Below are 14,866 nucleotides of genomic sequence, written 5' to 3' on the forward strand. Positions count from 1 at the left end.
TATATATTGGGGATAGGATCTTGGAGATGGAATACCCCTTTAAGTCCAGTTATCCAGCTGAATGAATACTTAACAACAGAGCTCGCTATTTAGATGTGTTTTCTTGTGGCGTATAACGGACTCTCATGTTTGGTAGTCGTTCAGCAGGGAAACTATAAAAGCAAATCCCTCCATTTGGAAATGTAGTATATAGCTCTCCTGATCAATTATGTTCCTTACCTCATGAGCAGGGCATTGCAGTAATAATAATAATTTATTCATTTATATAGCAATATTAATTCCATAGCGCTGTATGTCTTTGGAGTGTGGGAGGAAACCGGAATACCCGGAGGAAACCCACGCAAACACGGGGAAAACATACAAACTCCTTGCAGATGGTGCCCTTGGTGAGAATTGAACCCAGGACCTCAGCGCTGCAAGACTGCAGTGCTAACCACTGAGCCACCGTGCCGCCCATTTAGCTTACAGATGCATAACCACCACTCACTGTGTCTGAACACAGGAAGCTGAGCTGACAGCCGCTCTGTGCATGCGGCAGCGTCTATTGTGAAGGAGAGGGCCGTGGGGGGATCAACGCTGCACAGGTACCGTGGGACACCGGGGAACACCGGTGGGGTTATAGGGGGTGACCTGGCAGGGCCTGGGGAGGAGTTTTCTGTCGCATGTGTCATGGCACATGCGACAGAAATCAGAAGAGTAGGGTGAATGTGGCGGCGCGCTGCTGTGCGCGTGGCCATCTTGGTTTTCTGGGAGGGCAACAGGGGGGGCACTTTGGCGACACCGGGGGACCGGAGGGGACCGGGGAGGAGATTTATCATGTTTGTTCATGCCAGATGGGAGATAAATAATTTTTTACCGGCGCTGTCATTTACTGTAACATGATCATCGGTGTACGGTGTATACCTGTGATCACGTGAGCGGGGACCGTAAAAACCGTCCTGAATCATGATCTCCAGGGTCTCAGCTAGCCCTGAAACCCCGGAGATTTTCTGACGCTGGGGGACATTATTCACTTATTTCTGCCTGCTGTTTATAAACGGCAGATCAAAATAAGGCTACATTAACACGACCGATCCATTTTTGCGGTCTGCAAAAAACAGTCAGTTTTTTTTCACGGGTGCATCCATGTGGCATCCGTTTCCATTCCGTAGACGGTCCGTATGTCATCTGTTTGTCATCCGTGTGCCTTCCGTTTTTTTTTGTGTACTGCAAAAAAACTGAAGGAGGGAAAATACATAAATTTACCCAGGATCCATAGCTTCATCCTACATGAGGCGGTGACACGTTCACTCCAGTGCCATTTTCCCATGTCCCATGTCCCACTCTCCTGCATTTTGTAATTTTGCACCCTTTGGTGCCTTTCATGTGGCACTAAGGGGTGCTTAGCTTTGTATTTAGCCAAAAAAATGAAAAAAAAAATGACGTAGGGTTCCCCCTATTTTTGTAGCCAGCTAGGGTAAAGCAGATGGCTGCAGCCTGCAGACCACAGCTGGCAGCCTCACCTTGGCTGGTAATCCAAAACTGAGGGCACCCCACGCTGTTATTTTAAATTAAATAAATAATTAAAAAAAAAAAACATGTAGGGGTCCCCCCAAAATTGGATCACCAGCCAAGGTAAAGCAGACAGCTGGGGTCTGATATTCTCAGACTAGGGAGGTCCATGGTTATTGGATTCTCCCCAGCCTAAAAATAGCAGGCCGCAGCCGCCCCAGAAGTGGCGCATCCATTAGATGTGCCAATCCTGGTGCTTCGCCCCAGCTCATCCCATGCCCTGGTGCGGTGGCAAACAGGGTAATATATGGGGTTAATACCAGATGTGTAATGTCACCTGGCATCAAGCCCTGGGGTTCGTGAGGTCAGGCGTCTATCAGATACCCGACATCACCAACCCAGTCAGTAATAAAAAAAAAAAATAGACGACAAACACATTTTTATTTGAAAAAACACTCCCCAATACATTCCCTCTTTAACCAATTTATTAGAAAGAAAAACAAATCCAGGTCTGGTGTAATCCAAGGGGTTGCCATGACGATCCACACTGTCCCAGTCAATGAAGAGCAGGATGTTCCCTATTGGCTGGGAGAGCAGTGCAGTGACCTGAGCTAACATCAATGGATCAGCCCAGGTCACTGCAGGGGATGACAAGAGCTGCTGTCAGCGAGGTACATTACCTGCGCTGATCTCCTGCACTGCTGACAGCGTCTGTCACTGAGTTCAATGACCGCCGCCTTCACAGCCAAGTATCGTTAGTGGCCCGTGACATCACCGCTAGTCAGTCTCGGGTCGGAAGCGAGAGAAGGTGATGTGACAAGCGGCGGCCATGGAGGACAGTGACAGCGCTGAGGTCGGGACTTCATCATCGCAGGTAAGCCGAGCGGGAACATGTGTGCAGAGTGCAGGTGGGCGGAGCCATGTGTGCTGGCGGCGGAGTGCGAAGGGGGTGGCGCTGAGGACGTCAGTGTCGTGGACTGCTTGGCTGGGGACAGGTGAGTGTGTGTGTGTGTGTGTGTGTGTGTGTGTGTACATGCCGCATGCAGGAGGGGGCGGAGTGAGCTGAGCAGGGAAGTGTGGGCTTCCTGCACGTAACTAGGATAAACATCGGGTTACTAACCAAAGCGCTTTGCTTGGATACCCGATGTTTATCTTGGTTACCAGCTTCTGGCAGGCTGCCAGCGATGGCTCCTGCACACTGTAGCTGTAAAAAGCCCTGCTTTTTGCTGCTAGAACCGTTCTCAAACGTATCTAGAACTATCGAGCTTTAGCAAAAAGCTCGAGTTCTAGTTCGATCTAGAACAGCCCCCAAAATCACTCGAGCCGCGAACTGGAGAACCTCGAACCGCGAACCGCACTCAACTCTACTCTTGAACATTAAGGAGGATTTCAGGACAAAGTGAAAAGATGAACATTGATTTTGAATGAGCACCAAGATGGCAGCTACTGACTTTTCTACTCTACAACTCTCCACCAAGATTTTCTTAGATATTCACATCCTTAAACAAGAAAACTCATGGAAGAATCCCATATCATAAGTTTGAACTCTACATCTTAAAGCTTTTTGAAGATATGGGGAGTACAATAATCATGTAATTTACCTTCTAATATACACTTTTGAAAATTGGGGGGTTTGTGCTGTGACAGATGAATTATAATTCAACCTACCCTTAAAAATAAATGGGAGTGAATGTATATAGCCTTATACCTATCTTACCTACCTCCAAAAATAACAGGAGTTAGTGTTGGAATATTAGATAATAAAAGAGGATATATAAGAATAGAGGGGATAAACCAAAAGGATTTAAATAATATCCAAATATAAACTAGTATCTGTGCTGTAAAAAAAATGATATAGTGGTTTGGATAGGCTATTAATGTAATGCTGCTCAACCGTGCATAAATTTTATAGAAATACAGAATGAAAATTAAGCTATAAGTTGAATTTATGTCCACCGAGCCAGTGATTTTGGTTTAAATTGGTGGACTTGTTAAGTCTTATAGGTTTTTTACAGTGAATTTCATTATCTCCTATTACCCTAGTGGATTTGAAAAATTTACTGTTAAAGCAAAATTTTTGTGGTTAAAAATTTATTTTTCATTTTCACGGCTCAATGCTTTAAAATTCTGTGAAGCACCCGGAGGTTCAAGGTGCTCACCAAATATTTAGATAAATTCCATGAGGGGTCTAGTTTCCAAAATGAGGTCACTTGTGGGGGAGCTCCACTGTTTATGCACCTGAGTTATATTCTAACTAATCTGAACTCAATTATGGCGCTCCGTCCCTTCTTCACTTTGCAATGGGCCTCAAAAGTAGTTTTACACCACATATGGGGTTTTGTCGAACTCAGGAGAAATTGCACAACAAATTGTATGGTGCATTTTCTCCCTGATTTCCAAGCCATGCTATGCACCCAAACAGCAGATTTACACCACATATGAGGTATTGGCGTACTCAGGAGAAATTGCTCAACAAATTGTACATTCCCCTTTCCCCTGTTACGCTAGGAAATCTGAAATCTGCAGTTAAAGCAACATTTTTGTGGTTAAAAATGTATTGTTTTCATTTTCACAGTTCAACATTATAAAATTCTGTGAAGCACCTGAGGACTCAAGGTGCTCACTAAACATCTTGATAAATTTCTTGAAGTGTCTAGTTTACAAAATGGGGTCACTTTTGGGGGAGCTCCACGCCTTAGGCACATTACAGCTCTCCAAACTCAACATGAAGTCAGTTATTGATTCCAGTCAATTTTGAGTTCAAAAAGTCAAATGGCGCTCCTTCCCTTGAGAGCCTTCACGTGTGCCCAAACAGTAGATTTTCACCACATATGGGGTATTGGCGTACTCAAGAGAAATTGCAAAACAAATTATACTGTCAAATGTCTCCTCTTGCCCAAGTGAATTTGATAAAATTGTGGTTAAAGCAACATTTTTGTGGTTAAAAAAGTGTTTTTCCTTTTTTTACAGCTCAATGTTATAAAATTCTGTGAAACATCTGTCATTTCAAGATGCTCACTAAACATCTTGATGAATTTCTTGTAGGATCTTGTTTCCAAAATGGTGTTACTTGTGGGGTAACTCCACTCTTTAGCCACATCATTCGCACTCCAAACATAACATTGCATCCACTCAGGGCCTGCTCTAGGTTTTTGTGGGCCCCGGGCAGAAGAGTCCCAGTGGGCCCCATAAACACGCAGACACACACACATACACAGATACATACATATACATATTTAAAGACAAACTCACAAAATACATATAAACAGACAAATCTATACAGTCATATACACTGACATACATAGATACACATCATACATGCCTACAGACAGACACACACAGCTCTGCTGCATACAGACACACACACTGCTCTGCTGCATACATACAGAGACATACACTGCTCTGCTGCATACATACGGACAGACACACACTGCTGCTGCATACATACATACAGACACACACATACTGCTCTGCTGCATACATACATACAGACACAGCTCTGCTGCATATATAGACACACACACCTCTGCTGCATACATACAGACACACACACATCTCTGCTGCATACATACAGACACATACTGCTCTGCTGCATACATACAGACACACTCACACTGCTCCGGCGGTTTTTCCTATTTTGAAAAAGCCGGCCGCCCATTATTTAATCTCATATTCACTGCTTCCCCCACCCACCGGCGCCTATGATTGGTTGCAGTCAGACCCACCCCCACGCGGAGTTAAAGCTGTCTCACTGCAACCAATCACAGCCGCCGGTGGGTGGGTCTATATCATGCAGTACAATAAATAAATAAATAATTAAAAAAAATGGTGTGCAGTCCCCCCCAATTTTGATACCAGCTAAGGTAAAGCCACACGGCTGAAGGCTGGTATTCTCAGGATGGGGAGCCCCATGTTATAGGGACCCCCAGCTTAAAAAATATCAGCCAGCAGCCGCCTGGAATTGCCACATCCATTAGATGCGACAGTCCCGGGACTCAACCCGGCTCATCCCGAATTGCCCTGGTGCAGTGGCAATCGAGGTAATAAGGAGGTAATGGCAGCAGCCCATAGCTGCCACTAAGTCCTAGGTTAATCATGGCAGGCGTCTCCTTGAGATACCTTCCATGATTATACTGTAAGTGAAAGTAAATAAACACATACACCCGAAAAAATCCTTTATTTGGAATAAAAGACAAAAAAACCCACCCTCTTTCACCACTTTATTAAAATCCCCAAATACCCTCCATGTCCGACGTAATCCACACGAGGTCCCGCATCCAGCTCTGCTACATGAAGCTGACAGGAGCGGCAGTAGAACACTGCCGCTCATGTGAGCTCCATGCAGCAACTGAAGTGAATCGCGCTGTCAGCGGGGACATCACTGAGGTAATGCCGCGGTGTGTGTGTGCGGTGATGATGGGTTAGGTAATGCCGCTGTGTGTGCGGTGAAGATGTGGACGGTAATGTTAGGATGTGTGCAGTGAAGATGTGGGTGGTAATGTCGGGATGTGTGCGGTGAAGATGTGGGCGGTAATGTCGGGATGTGTGCGGTGAAGATGTGTGCGGTAATGTCAGGATGTGTGCAGTGAAGATGTGGGCGGTAATGTTGGGATGTGTGCGGTGATGTCGGGATGTGTGCAGTGATGTCAGGGTGTGTGCGGTAATGTCGGGATGTGTGTGGTGATGTCAGGATGTGTGCGGTAATGTCGGGATGTGTGCGGTAATGTCGGGATGTGTGCGGTGATGTTGGGATGTGTGCGGTAATGTCGGAATGTGTGCGGTAATGTTGGGATGTGTGCGGTGATGTTGGGATGTGTGCGGTAATGTCGGGATGTGTACGGCAATGTCGGGATGTGTGCGGTGATGCCGGGATGTGTGCGGTAATGTCGGGATGTGTGCGGTAATGTCGGGATGTGTGCGGTGATGTCGGGATGTGTGCGGTGATGTCGGGATGTGTGCGGTGATGTCAGGATGTGTGCGGTGATGATGAGGGGTCTCTCTCGGCTAAAGAAAACTTAACACAATGCGTTATTTCACTGGAATCCGTGGCCTTTATTATCACACTTTTTGCAACGCAAATGTGAAACTAGCTAAGGGACGGCAGCCACAGTTTCCTGCCGAGGACTGCGGTTCCCGGAACTCGGCCCGGTGGCAGCAGAACTGAAGGAAAGTGGGCAGGGCCTGGGGGCAGCTGAAGTGACGAGGCCGAGTGGGCCCCCCCAGCTCTCCAGGGCCTCAGCATTTACCCGGGACTGCCGGGTGCTGACGCCGGCCCTGCGTCCACTAACAATTCCAGACAATTGTGAGTTCAAACAGTCAAATAGCGCTCTATCAATTTAGAGACCTCCCGTGCACCCAAGCAGTAGATTTCCCCCATATATGAGACAGCGTACTTTGCAAAACAAATTGTATCGTACATTTTCTCCTGATGCTCTTGCAAAAATGCTAAATTTGAAGCTAAAATAAGATTTTTCTAGGAAAAAGTAAACATTTTATATTTTCCTTCCACATTGCATTAGTTCCTGGGAAGCACCTAAATGATTAATCATTTTCTTGGATGTGGTTTTGAGCAGTATGAGGGGTGCAGCTTTTAAGGGCCATTTACACGCTGCAACATCGCTAACGATTTATCGCCGGGGTCACAGTGTTTGGACGCACATCCGGCGTCGTTAGCAACATCGCAGCATGTGACACGCACGAGCGACCTTCAATGATCGCAAAAGAGGTAAAAATCGTTGGTTTTGGAGAGATCGTTCATTTACCAAAAATCGTTGTATGTCCAGTAACGAGGTTGTTTGTCGTTCCTGCGGCAGCACACATCGCTATGTGTGACACCGCAGGAACAAGAACCATCTCCTTACCTGCGACCGCTGGCAATGAGGAAGGAAGGAGGTGGACGGGATGTTCGGCCCGCTCATCTCCGCCCCGCCGTTTCTATTGGGCGGCCGCATAGTGACGTCGCTGTGACGCCGAACGAACCGCCCCCTTAGAAAGGAGGTGGTTCGCCGGCAACAGCGACGTCGCTAGGCAGGTAAGTATTTGTGACGGGTGTTAGCGACGTTGTGCGACACGGGCAGCGATTTGCCCGTGACGCACAACCAATGGGGGTTGGTGATATCAGTACCGATATCGCAGCATGTAAAGTACCCTTTAGAATGGTGTCACTTTTGGATATTTTTTGTCAACTAGGCCTCTCAAAGTCACTTCAAATGTGATGCGGTCGCTAAAATAATGGTTTTTTTTGTTATTTTATTTTTTTTATTGGAAAAATGAGAAATTGCTGATAAACTTTAACCCTTCTAACTTCTTAACAAAAATAAATGATGCTTTAAAAAATTATGCTGATGTAAACTAGACATATGTTCAATTTTGTTTAACTATTTGTGTGACATAACTCACTGTTTAATAAGGGCATAAAAATAAAATAAAAAAATAAAATTGCTGCATTTTCAAAATTTTCATAAAATGTCCAATATTTTCACAAATAAATGCAAAAAAAATTCATCCTAAGTTTACCGCTATAATGAATTACAATATGTCATTACAGGACATTCTCAGAATCACTGGGATATGTTGAAGAGTTCCAGAGTCATAACCTGTCTAAATGACACTGTCCAGAATTGAAAAAATTGGCCAGGTCATTAATGTGAAAACCGGCTGAGTGGTGAAGTGGTTAATCATGTTTTTGGCAGACAAAGAACCTAACACAAGCTGTCAGCATAGAGCACAGAATAAATGTCAATTGAGCCTTAAAAATCATCCAAAATGATACCTCAAAAATGATTTCAATTAAAACTTTCAGTCATCCTGCAAAAAACAAGCGTCCAATCATATTAATTATCTGTCAATGGAAAAATAGGGGGTCTCCACATCACTGATAGCTTAATGGTTCTGAAGAAGTGATATAACTCACTGTTCCTCCACCAAAACTTCACAAAATATGTGCTCCTAAATCCAAATATCTCCTTTCCCCCTTATTTCTGAGTTTCACATTATGGCCAAACCACATCAAATTGTATGTCAGTTAAAGGGAACCAATCATCAGGATTTTTGTATATAAGGTAAAGCCAGTGCTGTACTGGCACTATCAGGCAGATTATCTACATATCATTACTGGTCAGCTCGGATGTCTAGCCTTTCAAATCCAAGAAAGGGAAGTTTAAAAATTCGTCAGCTTTTTTATTGACAATTGCATCGGAGCAGATAATAACCGGGCGGGTATTCATATGGATTCCCGCCCCCCGATGCCTGTTCCTCCCTTTCTCTGGCTCTATGCTAATTTTACTATTCATTAAAATGGCATCGGCGTTGGCACCTGTGCATAGCGCTTATCTCCGGCGCTATCTTTGTGAATATCGTGTTACCCTCTGCTATTCTACTCTTCCGACTGAGAGGGCGGCGCATGCACCCTCGCATCTTCTTCTCTCTTGTGACCGTGGGAGCACACGCCATCACAACAGAAAGAGAGAACAGCTGATCGGATGACACCGTGCCAGCACCATATTGAAGAAGACAAAAGACAGAAGACCAGGATCGTGGAGGGGTGAGAGGGAGTAATAAAGATGGAGTCCCTAAGTGTGTCTGTGTATTTATTTCTAATAAAGTATTTTTTCTCTGTGTGAAGTCTTTTTTTAAGCCTATATTTGAGATTCTTAATGGCAGGGTCAATCTTGGCCTAACATTAAGAATCTCTGGCTTAATACCACCTGGTAAAACAAAGCTGTTATTAACCCTTTATTATCCAGTGTTCCATCCGGCAACAGGGCCACTGCAAGAGTTGGATACAGCGCCAGAAGATGGCACTTCTATGAAAGCGCCATTTTCTGGGGCGGCTGCGTATTGCAGTTTTCAGCGGGGGGGCCCAGAAAGCTTGGGCCACCCTGCGCCGCCGATTTCAGTCCCCAGCTGCCTAGTTGTACCTGGCTGGACACAAAAATTGGGTGAAACTAATTAAAAAAGGGGCTTCCCTATATTTTTGGTTTTTGGTTTCTTCACTGGCAATGGAAAATCCAGGGAAGCCCTTTTTTTACGTTTTTTGCCAAAAAAACTAAAAAAAAAACCCTAAAAAAAATAAAAATAACGTGGGCTTCGCCATATTTTTATATGCTAGCCAGGTACAGCAGCCAGGTATGGGCTGCACCTAACCCCCAGCTACCTATTTGTACCTGGCTGGGAACCAAAAATATAGGGAAGCCCTTTTTTTTTTTAATTATTTCATGAACACAGACTTTAAAAAAACAATGTTCGAGTTTGCATTAAGTATTCTTTACGTATGCTAACCACTCTCTGGAGCATCACTGTGCTTGGGTACGCTCTTGGCTCAGCCCAGTGTGAGCCGCTTGCAGTGTTTGAATTGATTGCACTGGGGGCAACAAGAGTGGTATTGGATGCAATGTCTACCTAAAAAAAAAAAATAATGGAAAAAGAACAGCTTTGGACAGCTTGCCGCACCTTTTGGCCTTTAGAGTTGCCTTCAACTGGTCCAAAAGTTCAATGTAATACCTTGCATTGATGGTGGAACCCTTTTGAAGGTAGTCCAGTAGCAGCACACCCTCCTTACCCAGACCACAGACGCCATCACCTTAGTGGCTGATTTTTGCGCCCTGAACTTCTTTGGACAAGGAGAACCACTGTGCCTCCACTCTTTTGAGTGCTCCTTGTTTTCAGGGTCATACAAATAAATCCAGGTCTCATCCATAGTGACCAGTCTATCCAGGAAGTTCTTATCAGTCCAGAAATGCTGACAAATGGACCGGGAAGTTTTAACTCGCATGCTTCTCTGATCTGTTGTCAAAAATTTGGGGACCCACTTTGCAGATAGTAATAGAAAAAAGAAGTCAGCTCTCCTGTTCCTGGGCCTCCCCTCTTTGGAGCATGGATACACCCCGTCGGGTGTGAACGATCAGCAGACAAAGGAAAAAAGGTTCAGCTCCATGTACTCAGTAAAATTCTTAGGCTTTATTACAAAAATTAGATAACAAATCCAATAGGCAAGTTACAAAGGTATAAAAATTTCCCAAGGAAGGCAAATGATTCATAATTCCAGCCAATTTTACAGTCAAATGGTGCTCCTTCCCTTTCGAGCCCTGCCGTGTGCCCAAACAGTTAATTTCCACTACATATGAGGTATCTGCGAACTCATAACAAAATTGACCAATAAATTTTATAGTAGCTTTTTTTTTCCACAAGGGTATCAGGAAAAAATACATCTGGTTGAAATAATAATTTTGTGGTAAAAATGTATTTTTTTTTATTTTCACAGCTCAATGATATAAACTTCAATGAATCACCCAGGGCATTTAGGGTACTCACAAAACATCTAGGTAATTTCCTTGAGGGGTTAAGTTTACAAAATGGGGTCACTTGAGGGATGTTTCTGCTGTCTAGGTACCTTGGGGGCCCTACAAATGCAACATGGTAGCTGCAATCTCTTTCAGCCAAATTTAGCTTCTGAAATTCAAATATTGCACCTTCTGTTCTGAGCCCTCCAATTTGTCCAAACAGAGTTTTCTGACTACATGTGGGGTATCAGCGCGCTCAGAAGAAATCGTGTAACAAATTTTGAGTTCCATTTTGTTGTGTTATTTCTTCTAAAAATGAATAAATTGGGGCTACAGCAACATTTTCTAAGTACAATTATATATATATTTTTTTTCATTCCACATTGCTTTAGGTCCTGTGAAGCACCTGAAGGGTTAATAAACTTCTTTGATGTGATTTTGAGCACTTTTCAGGGTGCAGTTTTTAGAATGGTGTCACTTTGTAGTATTTTCTGTCACCTAGGCCCTTCAAAGTCACTACAAATGTGAAATGGTCCCTAAAAAAATGGTTTTGTAAATTTTGTTGAAAAAATGGGAAATTGCTGATGAACTTTGACCTCTTCTAACTTCCTAACCCCAAAAAGGTTGTTTAAAAAATTGCATTGATGTAACGTAGACATGTGGGAAATGTAATTTATTTTTATTTTGTGTGACATAACTCTGGTTTAAGGGCATAAAAAATAAAAGTTTGAAAATTGTGAAATTTTCAAAATTTTCATCAAATTTCTGATTTTTTCACAAATAAAAGCAAAAATTATTGTCCTAAATTTACCAATATCATGGACTACAATATGTCACGAAAAAACAATCTCAGAGTCACAGAGATCCAGATTTATATCGTCATAAAGTGACACTGGTCAGAATGGCAAAAAATGGCCACTGGTCATTAGGTACAAAACTGGCTTCGTCCTTAAGGGGCTAAAGATATGTCGTGTTTAGATGCTATAGGAACATGGTAACAAGCTGCTAGAACATATAGCAATAATATTGGCCACCAGAGATCTTATATAGCCTTTTAAAAAGGGATCAGCTGTATTGTAAAGTAATATAATGAAAAGAAATCAAGTACTAAAGCTCAGTTCACCTTTGGATCAGAGGTCAGAGCTGCATGAATAGCTCTCGACAGTAAAATGACAGACACCACAGCAAGACACTCATCATAACACCCACTGCAATCATATAAAACCCTGTCCTGACCCAATTCTCCCAGTTAAGTCATGTTACACACACACATTTATATATATATATATATATATATATATATATATATATATATATATATATATATATGTATATATATATATATATATATATATATATATATGTACGTACATTATATATATATATATATATATATATATATATATATATATTTTATATATATCTATATCTATATATATATATATATATATATATATAAAGAAATGTTAAGCAATTGCACAAATCTAACATATTCTAATGTTTCTTTTCTATATCTGTGCCTCTACAATCACATGGGCATTCACATACCTGTCTGAGAATTTGCCTTTATTATTTTTTTTTTTGTTAACATCTAAATAAGTTTCCACTTATTACTGACAAGAGGTTATTTTTCAGTTTGGGAATTAACAGTGATTCACAAATATAACACTTGACAGAGGGTCTAATTTTACTAAATGCCAAATGTTACATTTTTTTCTAGCACATTTTTTACTTTTGTGTTAATGTTAACAAATTAGTATTTTTATGTTAGAAAAATAAAGTCTCAGAATGTTCTGTTTATAATGAAACTATTAAAGAATTATTAAAAAAAAAACAAAAAAACCCCATGTTAGGATAGGAGATATCCTGCTAATTACTGAAGAAACCAGAGGAAAAGGAGTATATACGGTGCAAAATTATAACAAAGTTTATTGAATTACATGGTTAAAATGACACACAAACAATCAGGGCCATGATTAAAAGGGTTAAGCCTGCTTTACACGTTGCAATTTCGCATACGATATCGTATGCGATTTGCAACGCCCCCATCGTATGTGTGGCACGTTCAATTTGTTGAATGTGCCGCACAAACGATTAACCCCCGTCACACATACTTACCCGTCCATACGACCTCGATGTGGGCGGCGAACATCCACTTCCTGGAGTGGGAGGGACGTTCGGCGTCACATCGACGTCACGCGGCAGCCGGCCAATAGAAGCGGAAGGGCGGAGATGAGCGGGACGTAAACATCCTGCCCACCTCTTTCCTTCCGCATTGTCGGCTGGAGCCGCGGGAGGCAGGTAAGATCTGTTCAATATTCCCGGGGTGTCACACACTGCGATGTGTGCTGCCTCGGGAACATTGAACAACCCGACGTGCAATTCGTCAGGATTCAACGACGTGTATGCGATGAACGTTTTAACATTCAATTGCAATCGCACGTACCTGTCACACACTACAATGTACCTTACGATGCCGGATGTGCGTCACTTACGACGTGACCCCGCCGACACATCGTAAGATATATTGTAGCGTGTAAAGCGAGCTTTAAAACCACATGGAAGGGTAATAATTCTGGGGGACTCTGAGTACCTTGGAAAAATACTTAATGTGGGGTTACAGAAAAAATTGAAACCCATGGAATGTAAGAGATGATATCCAGTATAGTAAATCACAATGCAATAGAAAAAGGAATGAGTCAGTGCTGTGAATTAAATGTAACTGAGTATCATGTCTACCAAAATGCATGTGCCAAGTAAGAACAATAAGTCATGATAAGTACCATGGGAATGGTAATGTAGCAATCACCATAATCAAATTAACATTGTCAGGGACAAAGTAAACTTCCCCAGAGGGATATTACCACCCAACCTGCCCTGAAGCCATCCTCCAATGTATGTTTCGCTAAACGGTGAATCACAATGGCTCCAGCTTAATCAGGGAAATTTCTGAAGGTCTGACCGCTGGGGCATCCAGGGATCCTTAAAACTGGGCTCTGCAGCAGGAGTGCCCCATTCTCAGGATCCCTGGGGGACCCAAGGGTTTGACCCCAATGATCCTTCAAAGCTATCCTCTGTCCCCAGGATAGGAGATAACTTGCTCCTTTTGCAGATAACCCCTGTTTTTTGCTCTTTATTCCAGACAGATATTTAGCTTAGCCCTCACTGCCACTAGCATAACTACTTTGATCCTCAAATCGAAAGGTGGGATGAGTGTCCTGCGTATGTTACTCAATGTGTGATGCAAGTGTGCCATTTTTTTCTTGCATAGCATCCATATGACATACGTTTGCCATCCGTATGAAATTGTTTTTTACCATCATCTTTTACATACAAGAATACTCTGTAAATTCACACACACACGCACCCCATACACATGCACACCCACACAAACCACGCTACACACACAGCACCACACACACATAATGCTGCAGACACACAGCGCTCCACAAACAATGCAACACACAAACACCGCTCTCACACACCCCCACACCCAGACAACACCCAGAACATTTACAGCGCCAGGGCCGTATTTGGGGTTTTTGCTGCCCTAGGCACTGTCAGTGGTGGCACCCCCTTCTGATCACTCAGTTTAAGGGTATGTGCACACAGCATTTTGTTTTCAGGCAGATCCACCCTGTAACCCGCCCAAAAAACAAACTATGAATTCCAAAAAGAATGAACTCATACACTGCGATGTAAAAACGACTTGCTGTCCATATGTTCAGTCTTTAGTTTTTTTAAGCGCGTCCTCACACATGAAGCGGCTGAAAGTGGCCGGTCCATTATATGGCGGCTGCTGCTTGGATGCCGCTTACTAGTTTATTAAATTAAGAAAAATACAGTAGCTAAAAGATGTTGGAAAAATGACCAAGAAGCAACAAAAAAAAATTATATTTGTGACTGAACATTATGGCTTGGGAACCAACAAAAGATACCCAATATTAGGCTTGGGATCCTAGACAAAGACACCCACCCTCAGGCTTCGGAACCTGCGATAAAGAGACCGCCCGCGGCTGGCCTTGCACAGCTATTGGCCATGGCTCCTAGGCGATGGGGCTGCCAATTCTTGAAAGACAGCATTATTACAATTC

Source organism: Anomaloglossus baeobatrachus, chromosome 11, assembly GCF_048569485.1.
Source record: "Anomaloglossus baeobatrachus isolate aAnoBae1 chromosome 11, aAnoBae1.hap1, whole genome shotgun sequence".
NCBI lineage: Eukaryota > Metazoa > Chordata > Amphibia > Anura > Aromobatidae > Anomaloglossus > Anomaloglossus baeobatrachus.